Genomic DNA, 12,351 nt, shown 5'->3' with positions numbered 1-12,351 from the left:
TAGCTTAACCAACTGTGTCACAATGCCTTTCCCAATAAACTCACCTTTTAATTTCATCTAGAATCCCCCCTCATAATCTTAATAAAAGGTTCTAACAGAAGAAATTCTAATGTGACACTGAATTGATAACCTCTTTTAGTAACTTAAAAGGAGAGTTTTGGACTTAGTCTGTGTTACCATATATTTATAAAACCACCTCCATTAGAATAGTTTGATTCCAGCTATTTCAAACATAACTATGACTTCTTATTAGGTTCATTAAAAAATCCCAGAGTCTTCCAGGAGATAAAATGAAAACAATCTATAAATATCACAGTCTATTGTTTAGATAGATCATGACTGTCTTAAAGTGCAATAAGAAATTTGAAGGAATAGTTTAATTAAAATATACTTACTGTGTTCATATGAGTTTATGTCATCACAGTGGGAGTTATAGCTTTTGGTTGCCAGTAGGTTACAGATGTTGATTCACATAATATATTTAATGGTTTTTTTTTCACTCTGCTCAAAATCCTTTGATGTTAATCATTAACTACATAAAGACACAAGCAGAAAAAAGGCTACTGTTGCATGTAGTTACAAGTAAATTTTAGACTCAGCCTTCTTAGGTATTTTCAGGCTGATCACAATACTAGAGGAATCTACCAATGAAGGGAGCTCAAAACTTTCGTGGGAAAATGAAATTAAGAGATAAATTTATTTTGTTGCAAATATCTTTTGAAAACCATGTGCAGATTTTTTTCATAATATACATTCCTATGAACTTTTTCAAGTCCCCTCCTATTTCCCCAACTAACTCATCAAATGCCTAAAACCGCATGACATAAATGTGTGCTCTCATTGATTAGATCAAGGTGAAAGAACAATGTTTGCTGGTTATAAATTAGTAGCCTGAAGGATAATATACTAATATACTAGATCAATTAGGCCATTTTGAAATGACCAAGTGACCTGTGAAACCAGAAGATGGCCTGGGATCACTTTCAGAGGGAGTTTGGTTGCAGAGGGTGGGATTACTTGGGAACCCTTGATCATTCAACAATGTCTCAGAAGGTATATGAAAAACACAAATAATTAGAATCTATAATGTTGCAGTGTATCATAAATCTACCTTATCTCATTAATTTTTAAAAATAGATGATATTTTTCAGAAAATTCCCATTGGATATAAATCCTATCATATGAAAGTGAATTTAACTTTATAGATGTCTTAAAATAGTTCATGGGAAATGAATATTATGAAAATATTATGTACGAATTTCAATAACTGTTTTGTCCCCGAATAAACATCTTTTTAAAAAATTACTTCAAGGTCAGACACTGTTATAGAAGGTTAAGCCTCAGCCTGCAGTGTCAGTATCCCATATGGGTGCTAGTTCAAGTCCCAGCTGCTCCAATTCCAATCCAGCTTCCTTCTAATGTGCCTGGGAAATCAGCAGATGATGGTCCAATTGCTTGGGTCCCTTCACACATATGGAAGACCAGGGGTAAGCTCCTGGCTTCTGGCTTTGGCCTGACCCAGTCCAAGTTGTTGCATGCATTTGGGGAGTGAATCAGCGGATGGAAGATCTGTCTCTGTCTCTGTCTCTCTCTCCTCTCTCTGTATCTCTGTCTTTCAAATAAACAAATACATCTTTAAAAAAATTACTTGAGAGAGAGAGAGAAAAATAACTCCCATCTGTTCTTACATTTTATCTTCTGCAAAGCCAGCAATCACCAGGGGGCTGAAGTGGGGTCAGGAATTCAACCCACATCTTCCATGTGATTGGCAGAAACCCAACTACTTGAACTGTCCCTACTGTCTCTCATAGTCTACAAGAGCAAGAGGCAGGGTCAGGAGCTGGAGAAAAGTATGAAACCCAAATATTCAATGCAGAACATGGGCATCCTAACCAGCATCTTAAAAAGCTAGTCTAGGGGTTGGCTCTGTGGCGTAGCAGTTAAAGCCACCGCCTGCAGTGCCAGCATCCCAAATGGATGCTGGTTTGAGTCCCGGCTGCTCCACTTATGATCCAGCTCTCTGCTATGGCCTGGGAAGGCAGTAGAAGATGGCCCGAGTCCTTGGGCCCCTGTGCCCACGTGAGAGACCTGGAGGAAGCTCCTGGCTCCTGGCTTTGGATTGGCTCAGCTCTGGCTCTTGTAGCCATCTGGGGCAGTGAACCAACTAATGGAAGACCTCTCCCTCTCTCTCTCTCTCTCTCTGCCTCTGCCTCTGCCTCTCTGTAACTCTGCCTTTCAAATAAACAAATAAATCTTTTTAAAAAATTAAAAAAAATAAAGCTAGTCAACATGCCTGTCACCCCCATAGAAGAAATTTCTTTGAATTCCATTTTCCACAAACTGTTTAAAGTATGCTTGTATTTGTATTTTTGCTTTGTCTATTTCCAATAAGAACTGAATAAAATCTAAAACATCTCCGATCATTATCATTATCATTATCATTAATAAAATTGTAATAGTAAACTTGTCAACAATACAAAACAAAATAAGCAAAATTGACACACCATTGGCCCAAGTTTCCAGTATCTTTAAAAATGGTTCCCATCTCCAAGCTGTGAACCCCTGAGAGGCCATGGAAATCTGAGAAGAAATTGTGGCTTTATGCCCTTATGTATGACAAAGAGTGGGATAAATAATTTGCCAAACATGTTTTTAAACATTATCTTGTGGATGTCATGCATGATCTAACAGTTAACACAAGGAAAGTGTGCTTTAAAATGTTGCTGAATTTAGAATAACTTTTGGTAAGATGCCCCCACCCCCCAAAAAGGAAACCTAAAACAACAAACAACAAAAATCTGAGGACTAAATATAAGTACAGGTTACTTTGCAAGTTTATGGAAAAGTATAATTAAAAGATTTGTTTTTTTTTGTGTTATATTACTACTTTATTTCCTTTTTTTTAATGCAGCATGAAGTCTTTCAACATACAGATATTCCTGTGGCTCCTTACATAGTTTATTCTATCTGAAGTTAGATATTTGAACTATGAGATGATGAAAATAATCCCATTTTAAAGAAGATAACATTTCTGAAAATGAGTTTTATGTTTATGTGATAGGAAATCAGCTCCCCAACTATCCCCTAAAAAGCTCTTTCAGTCCAGAGCTAAAGGAAGACAGTGAGAACCACAGCTAACATGGTACCCATGCATAGAGGGCCCCTAAACAAGAAATGGGGTTAAACTTCAGAAACAACAAGCAACTTATTTATTTGTGCAGAATAAAGTATGAAAGAGAAGCATCATTTTCCTTTGAGCCCTTGTATTGTATTTGCCTCCACCCAAGTTACTGTGTAACAAGCAGCTACAAATAACAAAAACAAACTGACTTAAAGTCCCTGAAATGCATGTATCACTATGCTCCTAAATCTGTATATACAAAATATATGAAATTTGTTCACCATATATAAATAAAAATGTTTGAAATAAATTCCCTAAGAAACACAATTAGCCCATGTCTCCAGTCTGACTTCCACTTAACAGAGACCAGCTGTTGCTGGGCTCCCAGCTGTGTCCATCATTCCGCTGGGGTTTGCAGTTGCTCCTTCTTTGACTTCTGGTTGGTGGTTTCAGTCTGGGGATCTTTTCCATTTGGGGCACCCATATGCATGAGTGCCCAGTTGGTTTCAAAGTTGCTGGGCTAGAGTTCATAAACTTGGACTTGACCTGGGATAACCTTCTGTTCAAGTTTTTCCAAATTAGTCTGGACCTTCCTGACACCATCTCTCTGGCCTGGTGCACATTAGCTCACCCTGGGTCCACTGAAGAGCTGAAGAGCAGTCACATCAGATTCTCAGTTTGTACAAAAATGAGATGAAGCTCATTTAGATTGTATGAAAATCAGGTGTCACTTCAAACCTTCAAAATAGAGTTTGAAAATATTTTTGGCATTTCAGCAAGGGAGAAAAGAATTCAACCTCTTGCTGTTGATGCTACTTTTTGTAGACTTTTCCAGTGAGGGAAAGCACTGTGTCTGGCAAGGCACTGGAAAAGGTCAGGTTCAAGTGTTTACAAACATTGGTAGTTACAAAGTTCGGTTGGAGATTGACACAGTTCAAAGGATATGTTATTAAGATCATGCAGCTAAAATTTTGCTGCTATAACTAGATCATGGAAAACAAAATCTTAAAATATAGTAGATGTTGAAGTTAATTGTAATGAAGAGAATACTGGAGAGAATGTAAGAAGAAAGAAAAATAACAATGAGAATATAAAAGAATCAATTTGCTTGGACAGTTCAACAAGATGATGCTTAAGACTTGGAGTCTTACTATCACTACAGTGGTTGCATGTGGGATATTAGTGGAAGACAGGGTATTTAATAAAAATGAAAAATATGAGCATGCTTCAGAAACTTCATGAGAAGATGGAACTAAAAGGTAAGTTTATTTTGGTGCAGAAAAATTTTAAATTCATGCATATAAGGGTTCTTTTAAAAGTTAGTGGAAAATATGTATTATGAAAAAAAAACTGCATGGATTTCCAAAATTTTTTGCACTAAAATAACCTTTGAATTTCAAATTCCATGAATTTTAGGAAGTAGCCTCATAGTGATTTAACCACAACCAACCAACCAACAAGAAGATCCAAGAATTTTTAAAATTATGTATTAGTGGGGCCGGTGCTATGGCTCAGCGGGTTCAGCTGCCGTCTGAAGTGCTGGCATCCTATATCATTGCCTGTTCAAGTCCCAGCTGCTCTGCTTCCAATTCAGCTCCCTTGTAATACACCTAGGAAAGCGGTGGAGGATGGCTGAAATCCTTGGGGCCCTGCCACCCACATAGGAGACCCAGATGTAGCTCCTGGGTCCTGGCTTTGGCCTGGGCCAGCCCTGGCAGTTGAGGCCATTGGGGAAGTAAACCAGCAGATGGAAGATCTCTCTGTCTCTCCCTTTCTCTAATTCTGACTTTCAAAATCTTTTTAAAAATTATGTATTAGAGCCGGCGCCGCGGCTCACTAGGCTAATCCTCCGCCTAGCGGCGCCGGCACACCGGGTTCTAGTCCCGGTCGGGGCGCCGGATTCTGTCCCGGTTGCCCCTCTTCCAGGCCAGCCCTCTGCTGTGGCCAGGGAGTGCAGTGGAGGATGGCCCAGGTGCTTGGGCCCTGCACCCCATGGGAGACCAGGAAAAGCACCTGGCTCCTGGCTCCTGCCATCGGATCAGCGCGGTGCGCCGGCCTCAGCGCGCCGGCCGCGGCAGCCATTGGAGGGTGAACCAACGGCAAAAGGAAGACCTTTCTCTCTGTCTCTCTCTCTCACTGTCCACTCTGCCTGTCAAAAAAAAAAAAAAATTATGTATTAGAACTAGAATCATTATCAAGGCATCAAATATATTTTTTAATGACTAAGCATTCAAAATATTTAAAGCAAACTACAGAGATTGACTGACAACTATGTAGGATTCTGTTTATGTGCATACATGATGCATCTTAGTTCTTTCTTTTCAAGGGACTCTGGATATACCACCATGCTGTCAGTAACCATGTTTTGTTATTTTTTTCTGTCAAAAATAACTCCTTCTTTCATGCCAATTCTTTTCATTCTAACTGTTACCATAGTAAGTCTGTGCCTCTATATAGCATCAATTTTGTAGAGTTTATTTAATAGTCTATTTCTGCTTTCTCCTTCCATAGTTTCTTTCCACATAAATACTTCTTTCTTCTGAGTTTAGACATTCCTTATAGAGACAAAGAACAGCATGCAGTGTATAAAAGACACTTGAAAGTTTTCACTGCATATATAGAAGAGATGGATGTATGCCTAGCAGATGGAGACAGTTTGACATTTGCATTCAAGATCTACCAGAATAGACTGTTTTGTAGCCATCAATAGGGACTCCAAAACCATAACATTCAATTTTGCATTGTCAATGATTGGTTTCTCAATAATCAGACAGAGATCAATTTCTGTGTAAGGCAGTGAGAGGAAGCATATTTGAGCAAAGAGGAAGTAAAGAATGTATGAAAGTTCCCATGAGGCCTTTGCCAACTTAGAAGCACTGGACTGATTCTCAGAGTCTCTGCAATCAGGCTGAAATGTTTGTGCTTCTAAACCCTGCATCATTCAGTCAGGGGATATTGGTTGTCTGATGGAGTTTAACTTAAGGTTAAGAGCCACTGTGCAGCTAAGCTTCCGTAGGAGCTAACAAAAGGAGGCAGCCAGCAGAAATCACTCCATACGGTTGGGCAGTAAGTTCTAACATGAAGGAATGTCTGTAAGATGCAGTTCCATATCTTCCACACTAATCAACCACAATTTTTGTGTGTGTGATAAGAAAAACATGCTATAAATATACCCTCTTAACCATTTTTAAGTTGAAAGTATACTATTATTGACCATAGGCATAATTTTGTATAGCAGATATCTAGAGTTTTTTCATCTTGCATTACTAAAAGTCTTCCACCCATTGAACAAAAAAACTGTTTCTTTTTCCTTATACCTTAATGACCGTCACTCTACTTTCTGTTTTTATAAGTTTAATCTTAATACCTGATATAAGTGTAGTCATCCAGTGTTTGTCTTTTTGTAATCATGCTATGATTTGAGAACATTGTGTCTCCCAGTGATTCATGTGTTGGAAGCTTGATGCTCATTCTGACAATGTTGGGAGGTGGTGGGACCATAAAGAGGTGGGATCTACAGCAGGGTAATTAGATCATTGGAAGTGCTGCCCTAGGAAGGGACTAACCTAGCTCTCCTGTGGCTCCAGTTCCTGGAAGAGTGAGTTATTATAAAAGAGCCAGGCTGACCCTTGATTACCTCTTTTTGTCTTTCAGTGTGATCTCTCCTTCCCTCATGTTCTCCCACCATGATGTGACACAGCCAAATGGCCCTTCACCAGAGTTTGAACCAATGGGACTGCCTGATCATGCGCTATCAGCCCCCAAAACTCTGAGGTAAATAAGCCTCATTGTTTGGTTTTGTTTTACAAAGTATCCAGCTTCAGGTAGTGTGTGATAGCAATGGAAAACAGGCAATGTGGCTGACATGACCCAGGAGAGATGGCAGTGTGCATACCACAGACAGGCCAGCCAATCTGATCACCAAAGCTTCCCAATGCAAGTGTCAGGGGGCAGGGGGTTAGTAGAATGACTATACAGGTCCCCCAAACTGAAAGTCAGGCATTTGGTCCCACCCCCACAAGCAAAGACTGGAAGGCAGATACCTGATCCTGCTCCTGGAACCGGATCCAGACCCTCTGGAAGCTGGATCTAGGAGTCCAGTCTGGGAATTCTAACTGCCTGAGGGCCTCTCCTGCTGACCCAGAAGCCAGATTTGGAAGTTAGATCCACAGCTTTTAGGTGCCTGTGCCTGTTCCTGTTGCCTCTCACTGCTCACCCTATGTGGCTTCCCTATCCCTAAATCCCTCCTGTTCCCTTACAGTGTTGCAAGCAGGGAGGGTCAGGATGGTAGGGCCCTGTCACTTCATTCATATGGATTTACTGTAGTATTTGGTGTCCATAAAATTTAAGTTTTGCTTTTTGGAACTTTCTGGAAACTTGTCAAATATTTTGGAACTGTGGTTGATTGAATTAAACCCATGGGTCTGGTGAGTCAACTGAATTTCAACATTACACCTGATGATCTGGAACTTAGAAATAAGCTAATGAGGAAGCAAACTCTAAGTCATGAAGTAGCTCCATTGATTTCTATGTTTATAAGCCTAGAACAGAAAAAAGATTTATGACAGTTTCAGCAAAGGTTAGCCTCTGTGAGGTTGCCATCACATGGACCTTCGTGCTGGTTGGACCAATCTCAGAAAGCTTTTCAAATTTAACATCATGACATTTTTCAAGTCTATTAATTGTAACCATCACCCTTCATTGTTTCAACAAGGCTATGGCTTCCAGGTGTGTTCATTTTAAATATGATTATATTCTGAAAAGTTAGAGCTCTTGAGGTCTTCACAATTCCTCCTGGACAGTCCAAAAGGCCTCTTGGAATGGATGTGCAGACAGGCATAAGAACACCTACCAAGTTTACATAAAAGTTCAAACTCTACCAGTATGAAGAAAGGATAAAGATCCATGTGTTGACGATGGTATACTTTTTTTGTGTGCTTTGCTTGAAAGAAAATCCACCCAGCTGATGTTGTGGGCCAATCTTGTATTCCACACTTGAAGAGCTATTGGTAAACTCTGTCCTGGTTTTATAGGTTACATAAGAGAACTTGAAGAGTTTATGAAAAAATTAAAAGATAAATTTATTTTGGTGCAAAAAAATCAGAAATACATGCATACATTTTTTAGAATATGCATTTTCCATAAACTTTTTTTTAAAAATTATACATGGATTTCAAAAGTTCTTTCATGAAAATTAAATTATATTTTAACTCAGTTTTTTTCAATAACCTCTTGAACTATTCTCATACATTGTATGAGCCTAGATATTCCTTAACTATTCATGCTGATAACTTCTCTCATATGTACACTTTAAAGGACTACTTTTCTACTCTAACATAAAATGACAATGAAAAGAATAAACAGGCTAGAGTTCTAGGAGGACTTAAATCTATCCTATATATATATAAAAGGCTGAAAAATCAATCTGTGCCTATTCCACGAGAACCCTATGACAAAATGTTATCTCTTATTAAAGCAATTCTGACATCTGTTGCCAAAAATCATGTAAGATTGTAGTTGGTTTAAAAGAAAGGCTGTATGTAAAAGAGATTATTTTTGATGTGATCATTTGATCTACAATTTCTTTTCCCCAAAGAAAAAAATCATAGTCCTTTTCTGTTTTTAGAATTGCTGTATTGGTGGTGTTATGGATGAAATGGTGGTAGAGAAAAGATTACCTCAGTTCTTTGTGTCACATGGAAGAAGGTTTTCTAGGCAGACAGGGCAGAGAGAAAAAGCAATATTTATTTAAGTCAGAGACTTCCTGGCCAAATAGCCAGGAGTAGGGCTACAAGAGAGGCAAAACCCAAAGAGGCTGCTGGTAATGGGGCTTTTATGCGTAATTTGGGGAGAAAAAAATCCTCGCAATCAGCTAGCAATCACTTACAAGGTGGGGACAAAATCCATTATCAAAAGACCTGATTTATAATCTTATTTGCCCTGTCTGGCTTGCTTATGATAAAACGAAAGAGCTATTGGAAGGGTGGGATAGGTAACTTTTTTCTGTTCTCATGATAAAACTAGAAACTCAGAAGAGTGGGATGAGCACTTGTGTCTTGCTGAAGGCAATTTTTGGGAGAAACATGCAGTGGGATTTGACACCTTGATTTTGCTAAAAATGACTTTTGGGGGAAGCAAGCATTTTGTACTCTTAGAGGGACTCCTCATTTCCTCATTTTTCAGCATGACCAATCTGACTACCTACTGACCTGTCTGACTCCTCACAGTGGGAACATGCTCCTTTTGTGTATGTTCTTTCTTTGAGGGAGTGGAAGGGAGATTTGGCATTTAGCTCTCAGAAAACAAAGACTGACTACTTGTGATAACCTCAACAATTAGGAAGAGTTCTTCAACCAATCTGTTGGTAGTGATGAAATGACTGAAACTTTGCTATGAAATCCATAGAGCCAAATCTTCACTGAGAAATTTCAAAAAGGTGCTGATGTTAGCAAACAAGCAAGAATAAAATAACTTTCCCTCACTCTGTGACTTACTGTGGAAGGGTACAAACATGTTTGGGTATGTCTCCTCTGGGATCTGGAGAATCAATTGTATGATTTCAGAATGAACATGGGCATATATGATCATCTTTTAGAAAGAAGGAGGCAGGAAATTAATAAGCTAAATAAGAATGAAGAAATAAAAGTGGGAACAATATAAAGCAGTAACAAGCTGTAGGGAAGGATCAATGCAAGCAGGCAGGACTGGTTCACTTTGGCACTGCTATTACTAGCTACTAACATTGAGCAAATTTACTTAACTTCTGAAAGCCAGTTTCTTCCTCTCTAAAACAGGATGAGTACTACTTTCATTTGTTGAAATCTAGAGATTAAGTGTCTGTATTTGTGTGTTTGTGTGAAAGAAAGAGAAACTAAAGACATATCACACAATCACAATGGATGACCCTTAATTTAAATGCTGATTCTACATACTGAAGCAGTAATGGCAGGGGCTTGCCTTTGTAGCAGCAGTTAAGTCCCTGCTTAGGAGACCTGCATCCCATGATAAAGTGTCTGGTTTCGGTCCTGTCTCTTCTGCTTCCAATCCAGCATCCTGCTAAGTCCAGCCTGGGAGGCAGCAGATGGTGGGTGGTTCAAGTACTTAGGTCCCAACCACCCATGTGGAAGGCCCAGACTGAGTTCCAAGACCTTTGTTTCAGCCTGTCCCAGCCTTTGCTTTTGTGGGCATTTGGGGAGTGAACCAGCAGATAGAAAATCTCTCTCCGTCTGTCTTTCTGTCTCTCCCTCTGTCCCTCTCCTTTAAAATAAAAATTTTAAAATGAAGAAATGGCAGCAAAATGCATATACCATTATGAGAGAGTTCAGTAAGTATAAACACTTCCTGGATGCTTTAAGATCTTAAGGGGTAATTTAAAAATGTTTTCAGCAGTAATAACATGACCATATCGAGAGAGAGAGAGAGAGAGAGAGAGAGAGAATTGTCTGTTTCACAAATACCGAACTGTTTCTGGGTAAAAGAGCTGTTTCAGGTTAAAATTATGTGATGATTGGGATTTGCTTCCAAAGAAATCACAGTGTTTGGACAATCAGAGTTTATTATAGAATCACCAAAATCTGAGTCCATTTGTCTGACATGAAGCAAGCCAATCATCCCCCCCCCCCCCCCATATATAATATCTTGATGCTCAGTCTTGCCTTGAGTGGTTTTGATGTGGAAGAATTCAGGGAGATTAAGTTCATGAGCTGGAGGCCACACCTACCCCACCCCATGTAATCCTATCATCAAGATGCACTTCCCCTTAGCTGGGATCTGGGGTCAGTACTATGTAACCACTCCCTTTTTGAAGCTAATAAAATGCCTAGTGAAGGGGAGGGGGCTCTCTTTTTCTCCACCTTGTGGATAAGCAGAGCAGGGTATGAAATTCCTCTTTATAGCTTTCCTGGTCTGAAACCCTCATGTGCCTGTGTATTCTTCTCACTTTGCAAATAGACCTTATCATACTGCATGCCGTGTTTGTGCCTGTATATATAATTCTTCTCGAAGTAAAAGGCAAGAAGCTGAGATATTAATTTTGGCTCAACCTAGCCCACAACAGTTTCTTTACCAGGAACGCCTGGCTCCAATCAAAAAGTAACTCCCACCTGCACATAGCCACTAGACTGACTGCAGCACACTGCCAACATCAAAATTCCCTAAAGGATACAGTATCACTGACCAATCAAAGGAGAGCTCATGAACACTACAGACCAACCAGAAACTTGGCCAGCAGCTGAACATGCACTTCTCAGTCCCATCTTTAATCTCTAAGAAATTTTACCCCTAACCTCTCATTGAGACCCAAAATTAAGCAAATAGCTGATAAGACTCCTTACTGTACACTTTTGCCACCTCAGTGTCAGTAATTGGGAGAGTGGATCCAGTTTCAGGGATTCTACAGCAGTTCCTGGTGAATAGTAACATTTGTTACTGGTGAATAGTAAGAAGAATTTCAGTAGTCTTCTGGGGGGAGGTGACTTGAAATGGTGGACTTTGGCCCAGCTAACAAAAGAGCCTCCACCCCATTCATGCTGAGCCCCATTGTCAAGAGGCCTCCACCAGTCTAAAGCCCTGGACTTCCATATAAGAGCTGGATGGACCCTCCTGAGAACAAAGTCTGGACATCTACATAATCATCAACTGAATAGTCTCATTGTTTTCTTTCTAACCTCACTCTGCTATTATCCTTGTCCCTTTAACAAAACCTCTTGCTGGCTTGTTGAGGGAGGAAGAGCACAAGAGACCTGTCTTTCCCCAAGATGCTGGCTCTTTGAAATAAACTCTTTCCTCTTACCAACACTTGTCTCTGGTGAGTTGGCATTCCAAGCAGCTACCAACACAGGCCTGATTATTTGTCCAGTTACACAAGTTTTGGAGGTTTTCCATAGCAGTTGCTTTCTGTTCCTCATTTCATGTTTTCCAATGCACATGTTTAATTGTAATTATTTGCAAGATAAATGCTAAGAAAACACAGTAGATATTTTGTTCATTCTGTGTCAAGTTAGTTGCAGTTCTGAAATAGCAGGGATGTGAGAAACTGCCAGAAAACCAACTATTAATGATGGAGAAATAAGGGGCACAAACATTGAATTGGCAAGAAAGTTCTAAGGCCAGTTCTGTAACTAGGTAGGTGACCTTGGTATGTCATGAATGCCCTCTAGATACAAATAACATCAATCTTTTAAAAAGACATGACCTAGATAGATAACATCCATGTTTTCTTAGAGATTAAA

The 12,351-nt window shown here is 39.5% G+C and overlaps 1 long non-coding RNA gene across 18 annotated transcripts in view; it reads left to right on the top strand.

Moving 5' to 3' along the window:
* The window catches only part of LOC149119571 (uncharacterized), a 150,698-nt gene that overhangs the window by 14,115 nt on the left and 124,232 nt on the right, over nt 1–12,351 (top strand). For all 18 annotated transcript variants that reach the window (XR_016228288.1, XR_016228291.1, XR_016228294.1 and 15 more), the window contains exon 2: nt 6,776–6,895. This is a non-coding gene — a long non-coding RNA (uncharacterized LOC149119571). The remainder of the gene's footprint in view (nt 1–6,775; nt 6,896–12,351) is intronic.

This window comes from Oryctolagus cuniculus, chromosome X, assembly GCF_051225735.1.
Source record: "Oryctolagus cuniculus isolate XC-2025 breed Fujian yellow rabbit chromosome X, ASM5122573v1, whole genome shotgun sequence".
NCBI lineage: Eukaryota > Metazoa > Chordata > Mammalia > Lagomorpha > Leporidae > Oryctolagus > Oryctolagus cuniculus.
This window is presented reverse-complemented; position numbering and strand designations above follow the sequence as displayed.